The sequence below is a fragment of the Palaemon carinicauda genome, chromosome 6, assembly GCF_036898095.1.
Source record: "Palaemon carinicauda isolate YSFRI2023 chromosome 6, ASM3689809v2, whole genome shotgun sequence".
Taxonomy (NCBI): Eukaryota; Metazoa; Arthropoda; class Malacostraca; order Decapoda; family Palaemonidae; genus Palaemon; species Palaemon carinicauda.
This window is the reverse complement of record NC_090730.1, coordinates 108,501,196-108,529,046: the sequence shown is the minus strand read 5'-3', so window position 1 is coordinate 108,529,046 and position 27,851 is coordinate 108,501,196.

Below are 27,851 nucleotides of genomic sequence, written 5' to 3'. Positions count from 1 at the left end.
TTTTCGATCTCATTAGATTAAAGCTCTCTTGTTGGACCTTGATGTTTATGGAGGTGTAGACCCAAATGGTATTTTTCTTTTGTTTTTATAAAGACTGCAGATTTTTTTACCTCCAAAGTTATATGTTCTTTTGTGCAAGTTAGCAAGAAGAGGAGCTTGTTGCAGAGTTGGTAATGTTACTCCACTATGTAAATGTTTTTGTGGTAACTGAAGCCCAACTGATTAACCCCAATTTCCATAACTCCCATATTGTCTAAAGCTTTCGAACGTCTTTTGACAAAAATCTGGTTTTCGTAAAGACCTTGGAGCATGTGATGCCCTTCTTACAATCTTCAATTCTGTACAGAAATCCTTTGATTGTGGTCAGGAAGTTCGTATGATTTACCTTGATTTTAGTGCTGCCTTTGACCGTGTTAATCATGATGCTCTTGTTTTCAAACTCAAACAGTTGGGGGAGGATGGGTGATTTCTTAGCATCATTATTAAACTTTTAGGTAATAGATCACAAAGAGTTGCTGTTGATGGGCACCATAGTGAGTATTGGAATGTGATATATGGTGTTCCTCAGGTTAGTGTTCTTGGCTCTTTACTTTTCATAGTATATACACATGACATGTGGTTTAGTCCGGAAAACAAGTTTGTTGTGTATGCAGATGATGCTACACTCTTTGCATCAATTCCATTTCCTGATTGTAGGTTTGTGGTTTCTAAATCCCTTAATAGGGAGCTAGCTAAAATTAGTGCATGGTGCAAATCATGGGGCATGTAGTGGAATCCTTATAAAACTTGAAGTATGATTGTAACTAGGTCAAGGACAATGGCTCCTCAACATCCGGATCCCACTATTGATAAAGTTTCTTCAACTCTGTATAACTCTTTTAGAATTTTAGATGGGATTCTCGACAGAAAATTTATTTTTGAAGAACACTTTAGGTCGGTGTCTTCTTCAATTTCACAAAAAAGGGCTTATTGAGAAAGTCTTTTAAGATTTTCTGTGATTAATATATTATGAAAAAGTGTTTTAACTCGTTCATTCTGCCTTGTTTCGAGTATTGTTCTCCAGTCTGGTCTTCAGCTGCTGATTCTGATCTTTACTTGTTGGAGAGGAACCTACGGTCCTTTAAATTTCTCATTCCAGATCTAGATATTAATCTCTGGTACTATCATTCAATTATATCATTATGCATGTTACATAAGATTTTTCATAATTTTGATCATCCTTTATATTTAGATCTTCTGGGTCAGTTCCATCATTTTCATAATACTAGGCATGCAGTTAATTCGAATAGTCAGGTCTTCTCCACCAGGAGGCTCAATACCACACAATATTCTAGAAGTTTTATTCCAGCCGTAATATAGTTGTGGAATGATCTTCCTAATTGGGTAATTGAACCGGTTGAATTTCAAAAGCTCATACTTGCAGCAAATGTTTTTATGGTGAGCAGGTTGACTTAAGTCTTTTTATAGTTTATATATGAAACTTCTGTTTTGATGTTGTTACTGTTTTTAGAATAGTTTATTTTGATTATTCATTGTTTATCCTATTGTTTATTTATTTCCTTATTTCCTTCCACCACTGGGCTATTTTCTCATGTTGAAGCCCCTGGGCTTATAGCACCTTGTTTTTCTTAATAGGGTTGAAACTTGGGTAGTAATGATAATAACTATAATAATAATTATTTACCCACCCTAAAACCACGTATCCCACCGTAGTCCCTATAATTCCCTATAATTGTCTTCATATGAAGGGGTTCAGAAACTCACGAACGAGTTGTTTACTACAATCATTGCTATCATTTAACACTTTACTTCCTATCCGTTTTCTGCATGAAGTTAGAATGTGATTGAATGTTGAAGGATCCATTTGGAAGGCGATTCTTTTAGCTGGAGCTATTAAGAGACTGCTAAGTTTTTCTCCCTGTAAACATTCTACATAATTCTTGGTTCCATCAATTAATTCTCTCAGGGATAATTTCCAGTAGTGGATATCGATGCAAAGTTCTTATATTATTGCCCCCTAATTTCTGTGGTGCAGCATACGACTTCGGAATGTCGTTGTATTATGTCAAATGTAGATGTGTCTGTGAGATTTACAAATCTCCTCCTGACATGAATACTTATAGACTCTGTTTGCATATGCTTGCTTTGATCCTTCGGTGCCTGTACCATCCCTCATGAAATGGCAGCTATTAGGTCGGGCTTGGTGTGTATTCAAAGTTGTATTCTCTGTTAAAATATCAACCCTTTCACCACGTCAAGGTTTCCCACTGTACTAGTCAGGAACACACATAGTAGGTTGGTTTGCTGTGAACAATCAGACAAGATTCTCCCATCAACACCAATCTGCACTGGCCATAGTGGTGATGAAAACTGCCCAGACCCCAGGTTTTAAAAAATTCGTCTGAGTCTTTTGTTCTGCAGTTGACAATAAACGGCTACATTTGTTATTTGTTTTTGTTGTTGTTGTTGTTGTATTCCCTTGTAGTAACCCTAGGACCACCCTTCCAAATATCATTAACAAATTTTGATGTCTACAAATCCGAATTGAAATTTTTCACTTGTAATAGGTTACAGCAATGTTCTCAACACTTTACCTGTAAACCTTAGCCAAAAATACATTAACATACAGGTGTATGTGACAAACCAGACTATGAAAAAAAGCTTAATACTGTAAATAACAAATCGATTCAAATTAATCCCAAATTATCACTAGAATTCCTAAAGGAAATTAATAAGCTTAGAATAGATGGAAAATTTTAATGCAATGGAGTATTACATAGCTTTTAACTTATTTATATGCAGATATTTTGATATACATTCATAAGAACAAAAAGCATGGTTCCACAGAAAGTAAGTAAAACGAAATCTAAGTTATTAAAAGAATAGATTTTCTTTTGACGTTTTGATAACAGTACAGAAACAATCACTCTCAATGTATCACACTTATTAATGATAAAGTCAAACACCTTGGATAGACATCCCCTTTTGCCATCGTAACATTCCAAGTTATTCCACAAAATTTGCTTGACTTTTATCTGGTCTCCTTACAACTGTCTCTGATTTCTATGGTCTAGTAAGTGCATCTCCCTCCTCCCTTGTCACGTATAAGTATCTATAATAAATAGCAGACAGATTTGGTCTACTTTCCAGATGGTACATCTCTGTAATTATCATTTCTTATAAAATCTGGACGAAGCATTATCTTGAATATATTGGAAATATTTTACATATGCATTTGCCTAATACTTCATATATATATATATATTTTTTTTTTTCAAATTTAATCTATTGCATTGACACCACTTATAACATCCCACACAGAGGATAATCAGCACCCAAGCCTCCACTACAGAAACTATATAACCCCTCTATATTGGTCGTTTCTTTTAGCATCAAATTTATCTTCTGCACATTTAATCAATCTTCAGTGCTCCACTTTCCTTGCAAGTCATCCAGCTGCTGAATTTCTTTCTCCACACTCTCGTGTTATTTTCTAGCAGTTGTAGCAACTGCAGAGAATACTACAATGGACAGTTTTTTTTTCTTTTTTTTTTTTTTTACAATTACATGTTTGCACATGACATCTAATTTTACACTAGCATCATACAAAAGAAATTTTCTGTCTTTGGCATAGTTGTAAGAGTTATCCACTTTATCTTATGTTATTCATTCTCCAATAGCCAGCCATGATGATTAGGTGTTGGAACATTTATATATTTCTGAAGACCACATCAATATATTGCAGGTTAACAAGATGCTCGCAAACAGCGATAATTGAGAATGTCCTAGGCTGAAAGCACTGAGATTACCAAAAAATTCTTATTCACACTGCACGGTAGTTGTTCAGTAGCCACTTTCCTCTTGGTAAAGGTAGGAGAGACTCTTTAGCTTTGATAAGCAGCTCTTCTAGGTGAAGGACACTCCAAAATCAAACCTTTGTTCTCTAGTCATGTGTAGTGCTATAGCCTCTGTACCATGGTCTTCCACTGTCTTGAGTTTGAGTTCTCTGGCTTGAGGGTTCACCTGGGCACACTATTATGTCTTATTTCTCATACTCTTCTTTTGTTAAAGTTTTTAAAGTTTATATAGGAGATATTTATTTTAATGTCTCTGTTATATCTTTATCAATATTGTTCATAAAAATGTTGTGACTCTGTTTAAATAAATAAATTTTCATCAATGTCATAAGCACAGGCAATGGAAAGTACAAAAGAATCTGTATCTGGGCTAAGGATAATTGTTGGTGTATTATATGTAGCAGTAATCTTGTATCTACTTTTCCACTATTTTTCTGGATTACATAACGAAAAGTAATTTGTACGAAAGTAGATTCTAAATGTACTACCCAGACTTTAATGTCTGGCCATTGGTGAAGCCCATGTTTAATGAAAACATCTTTATTCTTTTTTGAGAAAATATATTTCAGTTTATGGGGACTTTCTGTTTGTTAATTCTAAGATAGAATATCTGCATTCGAACTCTTTTCATACAGTGGAGCTGTTAATTACATTATATTGAGATCTCTAGATATGAATCCCAAACAACATCTCTGTTAACATTTATATATCTAACTTTATCTATAGGAAGTTAAGGACATTTGTTGTCAATTCAAAAAAAGTTTGCGGGGTATTTAACTGCTTTAGCTGCTTCAACACTACCATTCTATGTACTAAGATAGTACAAAAAGTGGACATATTGCCACTTACAATATCAGATATATCCTTAATAATGAAATATAAATGATCAGATTTAGACGTTTTTACCAAATGGCCATTTGGTTTTTCAAGATCTTTGGTATATTTGTGTTTCATTACACTCTCCAGATTCAGTGATTTTACTTGAGATACTAGCAAGTCTCCTTACCACTTTGTTATCATTCTCCACTGTTACCTTCTTATCATTGCTGGAATCTTTCACTTTCCTTGTACAATGGTATAAGGGTTTTCAAATCTGTTTTCTTGATTAATTCAAATACAGATATCTTCTTTTCATCAAGTCTTTCCTTTACAAACTTTAGATATTTTTTTTTCTTCAATTTGTAGGGTCTCGTCTGATCTTTTTTAATCATATCTGTTGTATTGGATCCTGAAGACAAATTGACTAAATGCACACTTTTTCCCTGAGTGGATTTGTAAGATCTAATATTTACTAATATATGTTTTGCATATGTTCCTCCTTTTCATCTGGTGTACCTAATTCCATTTCCCTTCTTACATTTTCTGCGTGCATAGAATGGCCAGCAATGGTTTCACAGTGATGAGTGAGAACAATTCTTGCATGGTTTTCCATTATACATCTGTTCACTGTATTTCTCCCAAGAAAAAACAAGTACATCCAGATTTTAATTAGAATTTTTACTTATTGTTTGCTCTAAGGCCTGATCACCTGCTACTTTGGAAAAACCACATGAGGATCGCTGCTGATTCTAAACTCTTCAGACTGTGGATGATTATCAGAATATGGATGCATTGTTGGTGGGTTAAACATCTATTAATGGTAGACAGTTAAATATCTGATATAATTTAACTGGTCAGATGCAAAAGAGCATGGAGTCATCTCCCAAACTGTTGGGATGTGCAGTGTCCAATTTCCACCTCTGGTTGCTTTTATGAATTTCAACATAACCTTCATCATTTTAAGATAAAATGTCTCGAAGTTGCATGTTATGGACAGTTTGCTGAGCGTCAGGTTAAAATTGTTGTATTTTGGGAGGACTTTCTTCAAGGCACAGTTATGCACCATCTTACCAAGTACCTATGACCATATATTAATAAAATTTTCTAAGACTTTCCTGTGAATACAAGTGCACTAGTTACACCTATGCCTACTATAACTGGTCTAAACAAGAGTGTCTCAAGAATATGTGAAACTCACTGTACTTAGTGTACAATCCTCTTTTGTTATTCTACATGTCTGTGTTGATTATTTTGTTTGCAAGTTTCTGGTTAGGGATAGTGGCAAATGCTTCTCTAAAGTTTTTGTTATAAGGAGTGCTACTGTTACAGGAACCTGATTTCATCTTGTTTTTCTGGAGATAGTTCTTCCAGAAATGCTTCCGAGTGTAGACACTCAAGGGCCTCAACAAGAATGTTATGCGCTCTAACATCACGGTTGTATTGGTGGCTGCTCATGATGCCATTCTATGAACCCATGGCCACAGCACAGATTCAACTCTACGAACCCTTAGCCACAGCATAGATTCCACCATGACACCCTCCAAACCCTACTGGCTTAGAAGAGTTGGTCAACAGTTGAACAGTAATCTCTTTCAACACTATCTTCCTCTTACATCACTTAACTGTTTCAATTCATCAGAATGTCATCATTTTATAATTAATAAGGCATTGGGATGAGGAAGTACCATTTTCGAAGGCGAGAATCCAAATGCATTGCTGTAGTTTGACTCGAGACTATGAAGTAGGTCTCAATCGGCTTTGTTTTAAAAATAAACATATACATCATTTGTTTTAACATATTCCCTGTCGCAAGGCAATTTAAAAACTTCATGGATTATACTCTCTTATTGAGAGGATGCCTTGATGAATTCATTTTGCTTCAGTACAGCATATCATTCCCTTGCTGATATTTGGTGACGGGCAAGAGTGCTCTCGAACTTGGGAAAATTGTTCCCGCAGTCCGAATCTAAATTTCTCTCCCTTTCAACTTTTTCTTCCTGTTAATATTACTTCACCCTTATTCTAATATAATAAACTTTCTTTTTTGTTGCTGTCCCAGCTCTATGACTAAAATTTCCCATATGTATATTTGTATATAGGCACATTTACGTTATTTTTTTTTATTTTATGACACGGATGTTTCTACACCTGTTATTGCCACTGGCGTGGATGTTTCTACATCCGTTATTGCTGCCTGCTTTGATGAATGGGAGGAGGTGTTACGGTCGGGAGGTATTTGCGCTCAAAGCTATATGTGAGAGTATTGGATGATCTCAGCCATCCTGAAGAAGGTTTGGACGTTTTTGGCGGAACTATTCTCAAGTTTTGGGTCTTCGGAATCCAGGGGGATCCAATGCTTGGGGTAGGACTCTTGGCTTTTGGATGGAAGCCCATCATTTCAGGTACTGGGAGGATGATTTCATAGTTTCTTGGTCTTGGTCCTAACAGGCACATTCAGCTTACACCTGTGTCTCTATATCTGTTTTGGCCCCAACCTATCCTATCCTTCATTTAGGGTATGAAGTATACTCTCATTGTGCCGATAGTGGAGAGTGCAAATTTCCTTTCCAACATGTGATGCCTTAATGTTCCCAAGCAGGTGAATCAAACAAATTTAAATCTCACATGCATCTTTATTTTTTCTAATGGATTCTGCTGACAACGATCCCCCTCCCCTAGATAGGCTGAGTCGTCTTCGGCACTGTTGACAACCTCTGGCAATTCATTTAAAGAAAATTGCGTTGACGACTTAGGGATTTAAAATGACTATTCTTTGAACATTCGAAAAAAGGGTAATTTGAGCAACACAGAAAAACTGAAAATCCTGTATGTTACCCAAATCCCATTAAAAGCTAATTGTGATGTGCTACATAAAATATTTGAATGCTACGGATTGATAAAAAGAAATTTTAATGAAACTTCAAGATGATAAATGGGGTTCTTGGTTATTATATAATTGTCATGAGTAAGCATTATATGCAGGCAGTAATATTATGAATATTAAAGTTGGCAATATGAGTATTAAGGGTGATCTGTGCGATAGGATACCTAAAGATCTGGATGTCTACAGACCAGCAGACTGGATTGATAAAGACATTAAAATAGTTATGCCATCCCAAAGAAAGCGGAAACCACCAATGAAGCTTCTTGCTCAATCTACAGGAGGTACAGAAAATTATTTCAGGATCTACAAATTTCTTCAGTAAGAAAAGATACTTGATAAATGCCAAGTAATTCACACAGTATGTTATATTGTCCAATTTAAAAACAGAAAATGAGGATATAAAGTTGGACGGCAAACCCCATCTAAACTTTAGCTATGGAAGAGGAGTAGTGTTCAATAGGGATCTACATGAGTTTACGAAAGAGGAGATATTGGCTATGTGTCTACTATCAGTGTGGAAAGTACATAAAGTACCTGGAACATCAATGATTATCTTTACTTTCTAGGATGGTGATGTACTTTTCCACATAGACATAGAAGATTAAAGGATTAGAGTTCGACCTTTTAAGCAGAAGCCACTGCAATCTTTTAATTGCTTTAAATTTGGGCGTCCTTCAAAGTTTGCAAGAATGATAGAATTTGTAATGCTTGCTCCAATCTTTACCATTGAGAATGTACACTTGAGGCAAGGTGCTTGAACTGCATTTTTAATCATAAAGCTAATGATAGGAGCTGCCAATTTTATAAGCTAGAGAAGCTGCCCTCAATAAATCAGTTATTGAACATGTAATTGTAGGGCATGCCAGAAGATTATCAAATAAATATACTACCTATGCAAAGACATTAAAAACAGGAGAAAAAGTTCCTCGGAAATCATCTAATCCACCTACTACTGTAGGTAGTTTTCGAAAAGGAAATTAACCATCTAATGATAAAGTGCTGCATAATAAGACAAGACTTTCGCCTACAGATTTACCATAGTCTATCAACAAAAAGACTATCCAACCTTCATCCCCCATTACAAAGGATAGTACTAATCTCCCCCAGGCCATATACTTGCACGATTTAATGGAGATTCCACTTGAAACCAAGTTATAAGGTGTGCCTGTAGTGGGAAAGGTACAAAAACCTGGTAGCTCACAACCTATTAATCGAAAAAGAGAGACATCAAATGAATATGATGTTTCGTCTGTTCATGGTTCTGAGCAACCAGAAAAACATTTAAGTAAATCAGAAATGCAAGTTCAGGTCCATCATCCCCCTCAACAAATACATGAAAAGGACATAAAGAAAATAACAAACACAAAACCCAATTTATCAAGACCCTCTCTAACAAAACCACTGGGAAATAGTGTTGGGTCAAAAATTGCTAAGGGGAAGATTTCATCCAAAAGTTCTTTCAAAAAGCATAGTCTTTTCTCCATTTTGCAATGGAATTGTCAGGGTGCAAGGGTCAAGCATAAAGAACTTAAGTTCTTAATTCACAAGTATTCCCTCATAATTGTATGTCTACAGGTGAGCAACTTTTATGCTAATACCACTTGTCCTCGCGAATATATTAGCTATACAACACCATATGATCACCGAGTAGGGAGAAATGGCGGAAGTCTCATAAATGTTTGTCGAGATGTTCCTCAAATATCTTTGTCTATCTGTACACCTCTGCAGGCAGTGGTTGTACCGATTGATATAGGAGGCTAATATATAATTTGCTTTCTCTACTTGCCTCAAAAGGATAACATATTGTATGATAATTTAGTGAAGGTGATTCAACAACTCCCTCAACCTTTTCTTTTAAATGGAGATTTGTATAAGAGACATCCTTTGTGGGGTGATGTTTTAGCAAACACCAGGGGCAATATTATATCATCAATTGTGGAAAACAAGGATGTTGGACTCCTTAATACAGGAGAGCCCACACACTTCCATGTTTAGAAAGATACCTTGTCATGAATTGACCTTTCAATTGCAAGCTCTAACTGCCTTCTTAATTTCGACTGGAGGACATTAGATGATTGGCATACTGGTGATCATGCACCAATCATTATAACCATCAACAATGGTCCACCTTTACGGAGATTGCCACGATGAAATCTTGACACGGCGGACTGAGTTACATTTCGTAGGCTAAGTGAAATCGAGGGGAATGAAGAGCAGTTTGAAAGTATTGATGATGCCATAGACCTACTGAATGGAACTTTCCATACAGCAGGAGTCAATTTGATTCCCAGAATCAAAGGATTTTTCAAACAATGAACAGTCCCGTGTTGGTCCTCAGAATCAACTGTCTTGCACAGAGCCACCAGAAAATCTCAGACTAGGTTGCAAAGATGCTGTACTGATGAAAATTTGATAACATACAAAAAGTGTAGAGCACAGTTCCGTCGTGCCATGAAAGAAGCTAGGAGCAAATCTTAGGTATCTTTTGTTTCCTAAGTTAACAGTAAAACACCACCATCTTCTGTATGGAGGAAAATAAAAAAGATTGTCCAGCAAATTTACCCAAAACCCACCACCAGTTTTCAACGTGAACGGTCAGTATGTGACTGAAGCAAATGATGTTAGCAATGCCCTGACTGATAATTTTTCAAATGTATCATGCAAGTGTGTAGCAGCTCCTGGTCACCAGTATAGTAATATTGAAGAAAATAAATTTGTAAATTTTGCAACAGGAAGGGAAGAGTCGTATAATTCTCCTTTTACTGAAAGAGAATTTGATTCCGCACTTGCTACTTGTAATGATACAGCCCCTGGACCCGATGAAATTCCCTATGCAATGATTAAACATGTACCTTTTAATACAAAGTTATTTATTTTAAGCATTATTAATAGAGTATGGCATGGTCATAGTTATCGAAGTGTTTGGGAACTATCCATTATTTTAGCCTTTTTAAAACCCGGTGAGGACAAGTTTTTAGCAGCAAACTATCAACCTATTGCATTGACATCTTGTTTATGTAAAATCATGGAGAAGATGGTCAACCCAACACGGATATGGTACCTTGAAAAGAAAGGTATTTTATCACCTATTTAGTGTGGATTCAGAAAAATGCACTCAATGACTGATGTGTTAATATGACTTGAGTCCTCTATTTGTGAAGTCTTTGCTTCCAACCAGCATCATTGGACAGTCTTTTTTTTATCTTGAAAAGGCATGTGATACTACATGGAGATATGGTATGTTAAAACCATCCCTGAATTGGGATTAAGAGGGAAGCTACCACTGTTTATCCAATCATTTCTTCCACAGAATTTTTCAAGTGAGAGTTGGGGAAACTCTATCAGAGAGTAAATGTCAGGAAGAGGGAGTTCCTCAGGGTAGTGTGCTGAGTGTAACCCTGTTTGCACGAGCAATTAATGGTATATCCTGTCATTCCTCGGGGATATTCTCTAAACACTAGCCCTTTCCTGTCCATTGCAGGACAAAGACCTCAGACATGTCCGTAGTCATATCTTGGGTTAGGCCATTTTCATCACCACACTGGCCAATGTGGATTGGTGATGGTGGTGGGACTTTAGTCTGATAGATCATAACAAACCAACCTAGTATGAGTGGCCTTGACTGGTACAAGGTTTGTCTGTCACCATGATCAGCAAAGATCATGGCGATACACAAACCCTTTCATCACATTAAGGTATCTCTACTAAGAAAGACACATCTATCCCAAAATATTATATTTCCAAAATCAAACCCTTGTTTTTTAGTCTTGGGTAGTGCCAAAGCTTCTTTACCATGCTCTTCCACTGTCATTTGGGCTAGAGTTTTCTTGCTTGAGGGTACACTCGGGCACACTATTCTATTTAATTTCTTTTCCTCGTGTTTTGTTAAGATTTTTAAATTTTATAAAGAGAATATTTACTTTAATGTTACTGTTCTTAAAATATTTTATTTTTCCTTCTTTCATTTCCTCACAGGGCTATTTTCCCTGTTAGAGCCCCTGGGCGTAGAGCATCCTGCTTTTCCAACTAGGGTTCTAGCTTAGCAAGTAATAATGATAGTAATAATATCATTTGCTGGAGTTAGAATGATAATGGTTGAGAGAAAACTACAACTCTCAATTGACATAATTATCCAGTGGGCCGATATGAATGGATTTAAGTTCTTGACAAGTAAAATTACTATTGTCCATATCTGTCGTATCCAGGGAGTACATCCAGACCTAGATATATAAGGTAAAGGTCAACAGATCCCATGTGAGCGAAGCTAAATTTTTAGGTTTGATATTTGATTGTAGGCTTACATGGGTTTCTCACTTAAAAGCATTAATAGCTAAAAGACTTGAGGATCTGAATCTTTTAAAAGTATTGTCCCATATTTCGGGTGGGCAGACCACAATACTATTTTATTATTATACAAGGCCTTGATTTTTTCAAAAATAAGTTATGGGTGTGAAATATACGCCTCAACCACCCAAATCCCATTAAAGATATTAGATTCAATACATCATGCTGGTATTAGATTGTCCACTGGAGCCTTTAGAACGTCTCTTATCACAAGTCTCCTAGTTGAGGCTGGAGAATTACGTCTAGGCCTTTACTGAAAGTCTTCTATTGTTCGGTATATTTTTAGGTTGCAAAGACTCTCTAATTATTTAGCCTTTCAGACTGCAAGCCTTGTAAGGCACTCGTTATACTTTGAGTTGCACCCAATATCTCCTCAACATTATGGAATTTGGGTGAAACTATTATTAAGTAGTCTTGATATAATTAGAAGTAAGGTGCTTCCATTCAAGGTATCATCAACGCCTCCATGGAAATTACCAGAGGTATCTTTTTTAAATACTTCATTGGATTCAAGAAGAATAATACTGACTTAGAATCCAGGGGTAATTTTATGGAACATGTTGGAGAATATAGGGGACCAACTTTTATATATACTAATGGCTCCAAATCTGATGCTGGCGTTGGATTTGGAGTACTTGGTAGTGGTTTTAATTGTAGAGTTGTAATTCCTCTAGCAGCTTCCATATTTACTGCCGAATTGTATGGCATACTAACTGCTATTGAAAAAATAGCGTTTCAGAAGGAGGGTAATTTTACCATTTTTAGTGATGCAAGGAGTATCCTTCAAGCTTTAGAAGTTTTTACATCTTGTAACCCTTTAGTTTTAAAGATTTTAGAATGGATTTTTATTAATAGACAGAAAGATATAGTGGTTCGATTTTATTAGGTTCCAGCACATGTAGGTGTGTCTGGGAATGAGAAGGCAGATTTACTGTCGAAGAAGGCTGCATCCGCGTTGCTGCCAAGAAGGTATGCCATTCTCTGTAATGATTTCTTACCTAACATCAAGAAATTGTTTTGTAATAATTTGCAACAGCACTAGGATGGTCTAGATGGCAATAAAATGAGAAAAGTAAAAAATGTCATATATCCTTGTATGTATAACATGATGCCCCGAGAGAGGGACACGTCTCTTTGTCGTCATCGCATTGGTCACACTCGGTTGACACACTAGTTTCTGCTGAAGGGCCAACACCAAACATATTGCGACGACTTTTTGTTACCTTTAACAGTGGGGCATTTGTTGACCGAATGCCCTAATTATAATAACTTAAGAAATAGATATTTTTTGAGGCTCGAGGTGAGGATGGCAGGTTCATCCTTGAAACTATTTAACTTTTATAATATCTAAACTTTTATAGTTTTAATTGAATACTCTTTTATATTTTATATAAAATAATTGATATGGGCGTCAATGACCTTAGATTTCAGGATGCGTGAAAACTTGAAATCAATCAATCAATTATGGATTATAGCCACTGATATAGTATCTTCTGTCTTCGTGAAAACGACAATAGTTGCATAGTCGAACCAATTTATATTGATCAGATCTAACGGGTATAATTCGGCCCAATCTCTATCTACATTTAATTGCAATCCTTTTTCCGTATAGAGAAAATTAAATATATTCAATATACTTTTTGTTCCTACACAAAATACAAACCCTCATTCTTCACTATAGGAGATATTCTAGCGCGAGCTGGAAAATACGGCAGAAAAACCTCAACAAGGTCGTTAACGACCGGACAGGTACTTACCCACCTGTTGGTGGTGGGGGACTGCCGGTCGGTAGCTGCTGTTTACCTTCAATCGAATTCTAGCCGTCGCAGTGGTAACACCTCTGCTCCTGCATTTTTTGCTTGCAGACTAGCCTTGCTCTTTATTATATTGAGCTTTGATTAATCCTTTATTTTTTTTGTAGATGATGTCCTCTCTTTGAGGAAGTGTTCCGGGATTTCCCTGAAATCTTGTAGCACATTTATGTCACCATCGGAGATGGATCCTCATTCCCTCTGCCCTTCATGCAGAGGTCAAAGGTGTGCTGTAGGCTCCCCCTGCCAAGTATGTAGGAATGGTCGCCTACACAGTGAGTTACCTCCCCCGGTGGGATAGTTTCTTCCGTCTTCGGAAATAATTCTATTACCGCTTCTCTTCCAGATAATGTACGAACAGTATGGCCTGCCCTTGGACTTCCTGGTTCTCCTCCAGTGGAGGTGTGGAACCAGTTCCTCGCAGGCACAGTTTTACCTCAGGTCCCTTCTGTTTTGGAACCCTCGTGAGTTCCGGACCTCGCTGATATCCCATCAGCTCAATCGGCGGCCGCTGTTGTGTCAGTAGAGGTAATAACGTCAGCTGCTGCGGAGCCTGCTTCGCCCATCGCTTGCGTTACTACGAAACAACGTCGCAAGCGTGATCATCACGATACCTCCTCCTCCTCCTCCTCGTCCTCGTCGCCTTCGTCCTTAGAGGATAGGAGAGAGAGAGAGAGAAGAGTAAAAAGAGAGCTCGCTCTCCTTCGCCAAGACGTTCTCGTCGGAGAGAGAGGCGACATAGGAAGAGGCGTTATCGCTCGCGTCCTTCCTCGCCTTCTTTCTCGTCACGAAATGTCTCGCCGAGAAGTGATAACCTCTCTCGTCACAAACATAAGAGGAATACTTCCTCGCGCTATCGCTCTGCCTCGCGATCGTCTTCCTCTTGCGGGGAATCGTCGAAGCGCTATAAGAAGAAGAGCTCTACAAGACGTTCGCGCTCTTCTTCACAAGAGAGTTCTCTCAAGCTGATTGCGCCCAGAATGCGACCAAGCAAAGAGAACACTCTGAGCGCGATTCCTCACCTTCACTTTTATTCGCGAGGAGCTCAGCTCGTGCTGCGCAAGCGAGTTTATCTCGTCGGGGTGAGGTTAAATCTGATCGCGCCCAGAACGCGACCAAGCAAAGAGAACACTCTGGGCGCGATTCCTCGCCTTCACATTTATTCACGAGGAGCTCAGCTCGCGCTGCGCAAGCAAGAGAGAACACTTCTTCTCGCCGTCGCTTAGTATCATCTGAGAAAAAGCACTCCCGTGCATCAAACTTCCGAGCGCGCAAGTCTCCGGACATATCCGCGCGAGGTTATTCGCCGCGCCCTCGCGTTTTAGCAGAGCAGCACCTATTCCCGTACTTTCTAATGAATTACGAAATATGGGCTTCGCGAGAACTTCGGAAGAAGACCCAGGGGTTCAGCCCTTCTCCTCTTCGGCTGAGAACAGAGGGTAAAGGCAAGGCCGCCGATCAACACACTCTCTTATTGAGACAGTACCGTTAGTTCGGTCACCTTCGCCTAACCCTTCAACTTCTAGGCCGGATCCTGTGCGCGCGCCCGTGTACGCCTTCACCTAGATGTTGTCACCGAAGAGACAGGAGAAATAGGAAGAGAAATTATCATTATCGCTCTTTCTTGCCTTCTGTCTCTCACCGAGACTTCCTGCCTCTCGTCATCGTTCTGCCTCGCGGTCGTCGTCGTGCGAGGGTTCCTCTAAGAAAACAGGAGAAAGGCCAAGAGCAAAGCATGTCCTATCCTCGAACCGTCTTCTTCGCGTATTAGTTTGAGGGTCTCCGTCCGCTCTAGAAAAAGTCAGATAGAGCGCTTCTCTTTGCTTTTCTTTCTTTCTCCAGAGAGATCGCTCTCGCCTTTGAATTAGCGATCTCTGACCCTTTGGGGTCTCGTGATTAGGAAACCTCGGTTTTCCGATGCGCTATCCTTTCGTTTGTTCACAGCTAGTTGCTGAAACCTGGGGTTTTCGTGCATTTAGTCTTGCTGACACTTCGGTGTCTCATGACAAGGGAGACTTCCGTTTTCCAGTTGTTCTAGCCCTTCGGGTTCTCGCAACACAAACTCTAAGGGCACATAAGTTCACGCTGATCCTTCGGGTTCTCGCAACACAACCTCTAGGGGCACGTACGATCATGCTGAACCTTCGGGTTCTCGTGACTCATGTCATCACGAGCGTTACTCTTAGGTCAGAGTGTCTTCGGACTCTCTTCAAGCGGAGTGTTCGCGTACGCCCATCCAACACTACGCCCATAACGATCAGGAGTTTTCTCTTATGGCAGAGTTTTCAGACCCCAGTCACGCAGGTGTTTGCATGCAATTAGCGCTACACACACAAATCTCCGATCATACACTCGCGGGGTCAATCCCTCACTCCCGAGTTTCAGACGGGACAACCTCCCTAAATTCCTTTGCTCCCTATTGAGTTAAGGATTTTGAGTATCTCTGAATCCTCGAAAGAAGATGCAAGGGTTCATCCCCTTCTTCTCTTCGGTTAAGAGCAGAAGGGAAAAGTCATGTTATGAGGTAACACTCACTGTCAACCTACAACTTGATCAACTTATTGGGATCTCAGATTGCTGACAGGAGGTTCACCTCCAGGGATTAGAGATCCTTCCCTTATGAGGGAGTGATAACCTTCCTCGGAATTGGGCTGCGTGAAAGATCCATTCCCCTTTCGAGGGAAAGCTTCCCCACTTCAGACAGTCAGCAACCTTCGCTCCTTCGTAAGGAGTTGCAAACAGCTCAATGAGTTTTACCTCTGCTATCTCATCCCCGAAGACTGTGCTTTCTCCCCTGGAGCTGGGGAAAAGCAAGTCTACGGCTTATTCCCCCTTCGAGGGTAACTTTTCCCTGGGAGTATGCTGGGCTCAGGCGATGTCCTTCTTCGGGAGGACTTCTCTCTCGTTCACGAGAGAAGATTTTTTTTGCCTACGTTTTTTCCGTAAAACTGGGAGAAAACTTACCTTAGGCGATGCCCTCCTTCAGAAGATCTTCTCTCTCATTCGCGAGAGAGAGTCTGTTACGCCTTCGCTTTTTTCCCATAGAACTGAGGGAAAGCTTGCCTTAGGCAATGTTCTCCTTCGGGAAAACTTCTCTCTTGCTCGCAAGAGAGAAATTATTACGCCTTCGCTTCTTTCCCATAGAACTGGGGGAAAGCTTACCATAGGCAATGTTCTCCTTCGGGAGAACTTCTCTCTTGCTCGCGAGAGAGAAATTATTACGCCTTCGCTTTTTTCCCATAGAACTGGTGGAAAGCTTGTTTTAGGCTATGTTCTCCTTCGGGAAAACTTCTCTCTCACTCGCAAGAGAGAAATTATTACGCCTTCGCTTCTTTCCCATAGAACTGGGGGAAAGCTTGCCTTAGGCAATGTTCTCCTTCGGGAGAACTTCTCTCTTGCTCGCGAGAGAGAAATTATTACGACTTTGCTTTTTTCCCATAGAACTGGGGGAAGCTTGTCTTAGGCAATGTTCTCCTTCGGAAGAACTTCTCTCTCTTTCGCGAGAGAGATTTTTTAGCCTCTGCTTTTTTCCCCATGAATTGGGAGAAAGCTCGTCTTAGGCCAAGTCCCCTTCGGGAGGACTCCTTTCTCGTTCATGAGAGGAATTTTTTACGCCTACTTTTTTCTCTAGAACTAGGAGAAAACTTGTCTTAAACGTCGTCCTCCTTCGGGAGAACTTCTCTCTCGTCCGCGAGAGAGAGATTATTACGCCTATGCTTTTTTCCCATAGATCTGAGAGAAAGTTTGCCTTAGGCGATGTCCTCCTTCGGGAGGACTTCTCCCTCGTTCGCGAGAGAGAAATTATTAAACCTACGTGTTTCCCCATAGAGAGGGAAGGAATCTTGCCTTTGGCAATCCTTCCTTCGGGAAAACTTTTCCCTCGTTGAGAGAGAAAAAGTTAATACGCCTACGCTTTTCCCCATAGGGCAGGGCGAAAGCTTGTTTTAGGCGATCTCCTTAGGGAGAAACTTCCTACCTTCACGAGAAGAAACTTTGGACATGTTTATCCTACGGGTTCTCATGACCTTAGGAGTCCTTCGGGCCTCTGTCGCATTGGATTTTCGAGTTCACACGTCTTGGAACCTGCGAGTTTCAGTTATGCGAGTAGTCGGGCTCTGCTAACAATTAGCACAGTGTCCATGCACGCACGCAATTAGTGCTATGCACGCGATCATCGTCATTACGAGTTTACTCTTATGACAGAGCCTTCCGACTCTCGTCAGCGGTCTTTGCCTTTACCTCAAGTCACTCCGACTCCTACCATTCTTCCCCTTTCGATAAGAATGATACGACGGGTAAGATATAAGTTGTGTCGGCTACTCGCGTCTCCACCTTTTCCTGTAATAACACGCGAGGAATTGTCGCAGCCTGAGTGCTGCCGTCGAGGGATTTAGAATCCTCCTATTTAAGAACTCTAAGAATGTCACTGTCCCTCGCCTCTGCCTTTCTTGAGCGACCTTTAAACCTGGTCTTTTCTCCGAGTTCAGAGACGTAATCCTTCTCCTCTGTTCTTAGATCCCTTCACGGCGAGGCTCACACCAAGCTAATCCTCGAAGAGACACTCAACTCTTCCAGGCTCTTCTCAGTCACAGAAGCCTCAGCAAGGGAATCGACTGCAATGTCCCTTCTGGCTTACTCGTGGTCTGATACAGTCGGCTACCTTGCGAGCCACGAGGACTTGTCAACCCAAACTCTAAGCAGTTCCTACAAGAAGTCCTAACTGCTGGGGCTAAGACAATGGACTTCTTAACCGCTACAACAGCGACTATGTGAAGCAATTGGATCCTCAAAAGGAAGGATCAGTAGTTCCCAAACTTCCATTTGTTCCTCAGTGAGGAAAGCTTCTCTTTGTCGCAGCGATTAAAAGCTATTGCACAGCCTTGAACCTCATCTGTAGACGGAGAAAGGATTGACCTCTCCGCCTCAGAAGACATCACTTTGGTTGTTTCGGTGTTGGAGTGATTTTGCCCCCACTTGAGATTAGACCTCTCCTTGTGACGTGTCTTATGTTCGCTGAAGAGTCTGCCCTATGTGCCCTTAAGGGCCTCAGTCTACTCTTTGAACCTTAAGACCGTCTTCCTCGTACCTCTGTCCTCCACCTAAAGGGTCAGTGAGCTACATGGTCTCTTACGCCACCCAGTCTAAGAGATGGGGGGGGGACAAGTGTCTCGCCACTCCGTATCGGGCTTGGTGGCTAGACTCATAATCCTTCATCTACCAATGGGAGGTTTGGAGAATATCCACTCTTAATGGTAACACAGGATGCAGTCCAATTGTTCCTATGCCCAGTCAGGGCGTCAAAGAAACATCTGAGGCGCACCAGACTTTTCAGACCACGTCTCCGTCATCTCTTCCTTGTTCCAACAGAGTAAACAAGAGAATCTCTCGCAACACCATCTCTTTCTGACTTAAGAAAGTTTTTGCGAGGTTTTTTCACGGAGACCCAGAGGCAGCACAACCCAGAGCCCATCAAGTTAGGGGAGTGGCTGCCTCTCTGGCGTTTAAGAGTTTTTTCTCAGTCTCCCAAGTGTTGGGGTCTGGAAGCGCCAATCTACATTCACTGCTCAGTATTTGAGCGACGTGACACATAGGTCTCTAGACACCCGTTTTATAGGGCCTATTGTGACAGGTCAACAGATGCTGTTACTACCTTACGCCCTTTCAGGGGACAGTAACCATTGGCTGTGGATTCTGGGTTACACTAGGTTTTTAGAAGGACATCCTTTGATCTTCGTCTCCTACTCCCCCACATCTGGGGATCCTAGCCTGTATCCAGTTTCGGCTGGACTCGCCAATGGAAATAAGGTACGATACTCATCTGATTCCTCTCACAAAGTATAAGTTATACTCGTGGTCACGAGGTTTCCCCTTGGCAAGGTCGGGGGAATCCTAAGTTTGAAGGGGTCCGAGTCGAATGTTCCTGGACCACTTCATTCTGAAACATTTGTTTCCACGAAGTTGCAAACCTTCAGTCGTACTGAGATTCTGGGGATCTACAAAGAAAGAATTCGGAAGATTGTTGCTTCAAAAGAGTCTAGTCTGAGGACTATCTTCCCTAAAGATAGGGTACTCCTTGGCCACCCTGGCCTCAAGACTAAGTCTCCTACAGTAAAGAATGAGGGTTTGTATTTTGTGTAGGAACAAATGACAAACTTGTAACAGAGTTTGTATTTTCCCTAACATACAAACCCGAATTCTTTACTCAAATCTTCCCTTCATCGCCGCCCCCTAGGATAGTCCTAACTAGAATCCGATTGAAGGTAAACAGCAGCTACCGACCGGCGGTCCCCCACCACCAACAGGTGGGCAAGTACCTGTCCTGTCGTTAACGACCTTGTTAAGGTTTTTCTGCCGTATTTTCCAGCTTTCACTAGAATATCTCCTATAGTAAAGAATTCGGGTTTGTATGTTAGGAAAAATACAAACTCTGTTATAAGTTTGTCATATTAAACACTTTTCATATCGTTTACCAGTAATTTAAGTGTTAAGTTCATTTGATAAGTTTAATTTAGTTAACCGTGAAAGTACCATTTTCGTTGGTATTTTATATCATTTAGGGAATACTATTTTGTACATAAAATGTAGCTTTTTAAAATGCTGTTATTTCGTAAACGTGCCCACATATTTGGTTAAGCCTCTTAAGACTAACTTCTATGCAGTATAACCTATTATATCATTAGGAAACGATAGATTCAGATTCGATAGCTATCGGAAATTGAAGATATTGCAAACTAGCTCCCGGGGTAACACCTTGATTTATTATATCGAAGGTTATTTTCGATAATTGTCGTTGCTCTCCGCTGTAGATGCTCGTCGATTTTTTTTTATAGCCTCTTCCTTCATGGTGTCGGCATATCAGGTAGCAGTTGTCTAATTTGATTTGCTCTGTGTGTAAGTTTAGTTTTCTAAGATGTGCAATAAGTGAATGGTCTTTTGACGAAACCACGTTGACTAAAACTGGATTTTTGTATGCTCCGGGCATTCACATTTTCCGTTTAAATGGTCATCTTGCTTTTAACATTCGATGAAAGTAAAGTCTTCAGTTTACTGTATTCCATTTTAATGTTTTTCAAGCAATGCATACATTCATACGTACATACATATATAGCCTAACTACGCGCGCGTGCACACACACACACACACACACACACCCACACCCACACACACACACACACACACCCACACACACACGCACACACACACACACACATATATATATATATATATATATATATATATATATATATATATATATATATATATATATATATAATATATATATATATATATATATATATATATATATATATATATATATGTGTGTGTGTGTGTGTGTGTGTGTGTGTGTGTGTGTGCGTGTATGTGTTTGTTTGCATAAAAATATGTATTAATGCATATTGGTATTGGTATATATATATATATATATATATATATATATATATATATATATATATATATATATATATATATATATATGGTGAGGTATATAGGTGTAATTACAGTATGTGCACACAGGACTCTATGCATCTTCAGAGATCATATGAATGTAAATCCTGATATGGTACTAGATTGGTTGAAGGATAAAAGGCCTCTCATGAATGGCAGAGGGAAGGCACAGTTACTTTGCCCTGGTAAGCTGGACAATGCCCTAGAGACTGATCATAAATACATATGATAAGCCCACAAGCCCCCTTGCCACCTAAGATAGGACCAGGGCTGCTGATGACTCAGCAGGTAGACCTATAGGCTCGCCTGTACCACGACCCTCATCCTGAGCTCACAAGGATGGTGAAGTTGCATCGACCAAAGGAACTAACGAATCTGAGCAGGATTTGAACCCCAGACTGGCGATCACCAGGCAAGGATGTTACCAACAGTCCACCACAATCACAATACGTTCAGTGGATTAAATAATACAATCATTGTTTATAGTAAGGCAGATAGCAGAAAATTTTCAGAAGAATCATTCAGTGAAATTAGCACATATACTTCTAAGGGATTTCTTTGGACGGTGAGTAAATTTAAAAAAGAATGGGTTTGATTATAAGTAAGGATATTACTGTAGTGAATATGGTAAGCAGTCTGTTTTTATTAATGCTAAATCAAATACTCAGGCTCACATACTTTGTGGCATGAAGATTGAATGCACTAATCCTATTAGATATATTAAACCACACATGAGCTTCAGTTGTTGTAAGGGAGTAGTTTTTGTTTGATAGTGACCTATATGATTTTACTGAACCCAAAATAATGGATATGTGCCCTTCTAATGTTTTTATAGTAAGTAAGATCCCCAAAACAAGCATGATAGTTTCAAAATTTGAAACCCCTCTCATACCTGATCATGTAGATATTCAAAATGAAAGAGTACGTGTTCGAGAGTATAAACCTAGGCCTTTACACTGCTTCAATTGTTTCAAGTATTTTCACCCATCTCGGTACTGCAATAATACGAAGGTCTGTTTTAACTGTTCTTCATTAGAACAGGGCCAATGCAACAGAGATATAACCTGTGCAAACTTTAAAGAACACCATACACTAAACGATAAATGTTGTAGAGAATACAAGAAAGAAGCTGATATCTTGAGAGCAAATGCTGAACATATTAGTGAAGGCCATGCAAAGAATTTACTTAATCGGCAACTTAATTTTCTGTAAGCTATTAAGGTGCCACCAAAAAGTAATAATCCACTACCCCATACTACCACAGGGTGGGGGGTGGGGAGTGGTAGCACCTTCCCCGTCAGGAGCATCTCCCCTAGTGGTAGTGACCCAGCCCTCTGGGTCAAGTTCTTGACACCTGTTAAAACCATAGGACAAACCTCCAAAGAGGTCAAGATGGCTTCCACCACCTCAAAAGTACTACCACAAACAGAATCCCCATCAAGGGCTTCTCCCCTAGAGGTGGTAGCCCAGCCTTCTGAGTCAAGTGTTCGATCTGCTGAAGTTCGAGCACAATCCTCCAAGGAAGTCAGTGTTGCTCCTCCACCTCAAAACTCTTGTCTCAGGCAGAATGTGAACCTGACTTAATGGACATTGGAAAACAAGAGCTTCCAAAGATGAAAAGGTCCCCATCATCCTTACCTTCATCTACACCCACTAAGTGCCTTCCTGTTCATGATCCTAAGGGTGAGAAGTTCCAAAAGACAAAAGATACAAAAAAAAATATACATATATATAAAGATAATGTCCACCATCCAGTGGAACTGCAGAGGTCTAAATACTAGTATTAATCTTAACCAGCATCTCAGAGATGCAAAGATATTTTGTCTACAGGAAACAAAGATTAGTGACAAATCATTTAATCCTGGACTCAATAATAGTTTATGTAGATCCCCTTCTTTGCAAGCTGCAAGATCTCAAGGTGGCAGAGATTTTATTATTCAAAGGTCTGTAAAATTTGAAACGTCATTACACCACTACAGGCATTTGCTGGTAGAATACATATCTGGGAAAAATTACTTTATGCTCGCTATACCTTGAACCCTCTTTAGAACTTTTCCTTTTAGACCATGCTGGGAATCCAGGAAGTCTTAGACCTCCAAGACAAGATCAATCAGCTCCTTGCCCTCTTTTTTTTTTTATTTTTCTTGTGGAAAGCATACTTTATGGGGTAGAAATGTGTGTGATAGATGGGGTAATCATGTTGAAGATTAAATCGACAACAGTGATCTAATACTGATGAGTGATGGTTCTCCATCTAGGTTTAATGTATTCCACAACTCTACATCTGCCATCAATTTCTAAATCTGTTCCTCCTCTATTCAGTTGGATTACCTTTGGTCAGTCAATCAACACTTACATGGGAGTGACCCTTGGCCAATAATGTTGAATTATTGCTTTCAGAAGCCCCATTATTAAACAGTAATTAATTATAGAAGGCTTCACAATACTTTCAGAACTTTGTTTAAAGCTAAAGGTGAAAACATGTTCATGCAACATGGCATCTTGGTATTCCAACAAGGATTTTATGATTTTCAGGATCATAATGGTTGTCTGGTATGAGGTATAATAAATTTAGGTTGTCCATGTTCTAAAAGTTCGTTGGGAGAGGTAGTTCTTCAGTCTGAAACTGGAACGAGAATGATCAGTGCAGAATTCAATCTGATAGGTGGAATCTGTGTACTCACCGAACTAATGCATTTCGTTGTGAGAATTATATTCTATGAAGTACATCGACATCATTTTCGATGTGTTTACCTAATGCGCCATCCTGTCACAACGAAAAAATGTGGGCATGTCCTAATCACCGACCTATTGTGTCATAGGATTATGTTCATAGGTACGTTAGACTCGATCTGTGCAAGTTAGTCTTTTGGGTTAATATCATAATAGTCAGGGTGTCATAATCTACTGACATCTTTATTTATTTTAGGTCACAGGGGACCTACCTGTCCATGATGCGGTGGCTTGTTGGAAACGTGCCTGCCTAGTGATCGCCAGACTAGGGTTCGAGTCCCGCTTGAGAGCAATTGTTTTTTGTAATGTCTGTAGCCTCACCATCCCTTTGAGCTAAGGATAGGGGATTTGGGGAATCTATAGGTCTACCTGCCGAGTCATCAATAGCCATTGCCTGGCTAGGGGGGTCGATTGGGCTTGGGCGCTGATCATATGTATATATGGCCAGTCTCTGGTGCATTATCACTTTACGTTTCCTCTGCCATTCGTAAGTAACCTTTAAATATTATTAGTAGCCTACAGTTGATTCTCAAACGTTCTTACTCATTTAACCCCACATTTTTCTTCACTTATTGGTGCTTCTGTTACATGTCTTACTTTCTTAAACAAATTCCTTCTATAAATACTTCCTATGATAATTAGATATAGTACTTACAGAAACCATCATCACCTCAAAATTGCAGAATGGAATAAGTATCCCTCTCAGTCATTCATTTGGAACCATTTCCTTTTCAGACAAACCTTAAAATTATTTGTCTGCCTTTCACCATACTATCACCCCTGTAATGCAGGATCTTACTTTGAAATCCAATCAACTTCAAGTGTCTCTATTCAAGTTCCTCTCCTAATACCCATTCTTAAAAATTCACTCCTACAAATCTTGTATACCCTCTGCCCTTTATTTCTATTGCTTTCTTTCTTTTGCTCTCATTTTATTTATGACTGCATTAGAGTACATCGCTTCCCTCTGTGATTTACTTGCTTTTATGGACCATGATAATAATGATTATAGTAATAAAGAAAAGGATAACATTTTTAATCATCATAACAAGAGAAAGTTTGTCCCTCCTATCACAGTCAAAACAGCCCTTCGTGAAATACTCTTCTCAAGTATACTAAGGATATATTTTCACATAATTATAAGAGAATCATTTGCTCCTTAAAAGACTCTACATGCAAATAACAGCTGTGGTTTTAATTTTCATCGGTAAGTTAGTTTCCACATACAAGAAAATTTTGACATCTAACACTCCCTTTTTTTATTCCTTAGAGAATCATCATGCTCGAAAACATTTTGACCCATTGCGAGATATTGCTATTGTTTTATTTCATCCCTTCTTTAAAGGGAAATGTTAATAAACTTATTTTTATGCCATTTGATATAGCTTCACTGCTAAAGATTACATAGATAAAAAGATAAGTACTATATATAAGAAGAAGAGAGAGAGAAAAAAAATAAGACACAAATAATATATATAAGAAGTATAGCAAATCCTAATTTACTTGCTGACATGTGGGTGTGCCTACAGTATATATATATATATATATATATATATATATATATATATATATATATATATATATATATATATATATATAATATATATATATATATATATATATATATATATATATATATATATATATATATATATATATATATATATATGCATACATACGGAGAGAGAGAGAGAGAGAGAGAGAGAGAGAGAGAGAGAGAGAGAGAGAGAGAGAGAGAGAGAGAGAGAGAGAGAGAGATGGGGACATAAAAATTGATAAAAATATATAATCACAATACACTGGCTTAAAAAGAAGTTCATCAAATTCGATTGCAAACAAAGACCAAAAACATTCTCGTTTAAGAGAATCCTGAACAAAAATCTCTAAACAAAAATTCTTAACATCTCAACAAGGACTTCCCCAAAAGGGCGTTTCAACGTCTGCTACTCATTAATATTCCTTAAATCGAATTATTGGGAATGGCCTCGAAATCAAAAAGGTTCTTTATCTATTCGCAGCTTAGCATTTGGATAGGGTACCAGCCACCCGTTAATATACTACCGGTAAAGAGTAATGGGGTCCTCTGACTGGCCAGACAGTACTACATTGCACCGTTCTCTCTGGTTACGGTTCATTTTTCCTTTGTCAAATTGTCTGGCCTATTCCTTACAAATTCTCCTCTGTCCTCATACATCTGACAAAACTGACATTACCAAATAATTCCTTTTCATCCAAGGGGTTAACTACGGTAATGTAATTGTTCATTGGCCACTTTGCTCTTGGTAGGAATAGAAGAGACTCTTTGGCTATGGTAATCAGCTTTTCAAGGAGAAGGACACTCCAAAATCAAACCATTGTCTTCGGTAGTGCCATAACCTCTGTACCATGGTCTTCCACTGACTTGGGTTAGAGTTCTCTTGCTTGAGGGTACACTCGGGAACACTATTCTGTCTGATTTCTCTTCCTCATGTTTTGATAAAGTTTTTTATAGCTAATATAGGAAATATTTATTTTGGTGGTGTTGTTGTTCTTGAAATATTTTATTTTGTTTCCTTTCCTCACTGGGCTACTTTTCCCTGTTGGAGTCCTTAGGCTTAGAGTATCTTGCTTTTCCTACTAGGGTTGTAGCTTAGCTAATAATAATAATAATGATAATAATAATAATAATAATAATAATAATAATAGACAAAATCTCTTGACTTGAATACATGGGAATAATTACCAAATACCTGGGGCAAGATGCAATGCTCTTATTTCTCTCGGCTGTTTTATTTATGTTGCTCCAAAAAAAAAAAATCTCTGCTGCTTCCAGAAACTGTTTTTAATTGCGTGGAATAGTAGCTTGCCTATTACACGTGAAGAGAGGAGGGTCTCGTATTTTTTTCTCGTTTTTCGAGAAGAATAGTGTTTTGTCCCCATAGTAACTAGTTTTACGTGATCATAGATATACTTCAAAATGTAGTATTTGTTTATATGAAATATATGCAGGGGCTTGTTATATAAATTACAATGCTTAAAAAACTTTCATTATAAAATGCATCTGGCTTTAAATACGGTTTCAAGCAGCTACAAATTTACATATAGGAAACAAAGAAGCAAAATTATCTCTAAAATGGTTCATAAATCATCTTGTTATCATCAATATCGATTTCTCTAGTAAAAGTAGATTTAAGGAAAATTAGTTCTGCTATGGAAATTCGAATTAATGAAAAATAACCATGAATGTCCACGTGCGTAGAGAACTTGAATTAAAGATTTCTTTCTCAAGTTATAAATGAATAAAAATTATTTACTAGTTTATGGTACCCGTCAAAAACGACTAGATATTTAGATATGCGTACACATACACCCACACGCAGATTCAAGCCTTCCCACCCTCTTCCCCATTCTTAATTACTAAACGGCAGTTGTGGTTTCCGAGTGTTCCTCTCTTGTTAGCCTCTCTCAATGGTATATCTACTTTCTCTTTGCCTGAAATATTAAGGAAATTCTTGGCACCTCCACGGGAAAAGAAATTTCTTTTTTTTTGACGGAGTGATGAAAAGCAAATAAATAGCACTGAATTCTTGATATTTTGAGGATCTCGAAGGTTATAATTGTTTGTGTTGTTATCTCAATAGATGGAAAATACTCTGAAACAATGATGGTAGTCAAATGAATATGTCTTTTTTTGTTCTGTAAATTCAAATGTGAAATTTGAAGATACTGACTCAAAGGTAGTAAACATTTTTACATTTATATTACTTTGTAATGTTGTGTTTTATGTGTGTTTTAATTCTATGTCATTGACCTGGTATATTAGCATATGTTTGTTTTATAGAGTAATTTCTTAATTTTCAAAGCATTTACTGATATTTTCTCTGATAATTCTTAATCATTCATTGGTATACCTCTGTCAATTCTAGGATTTGGCATTTATGGAGCTATTGTAAAATCCGTTCAAAGAATTATAATTTT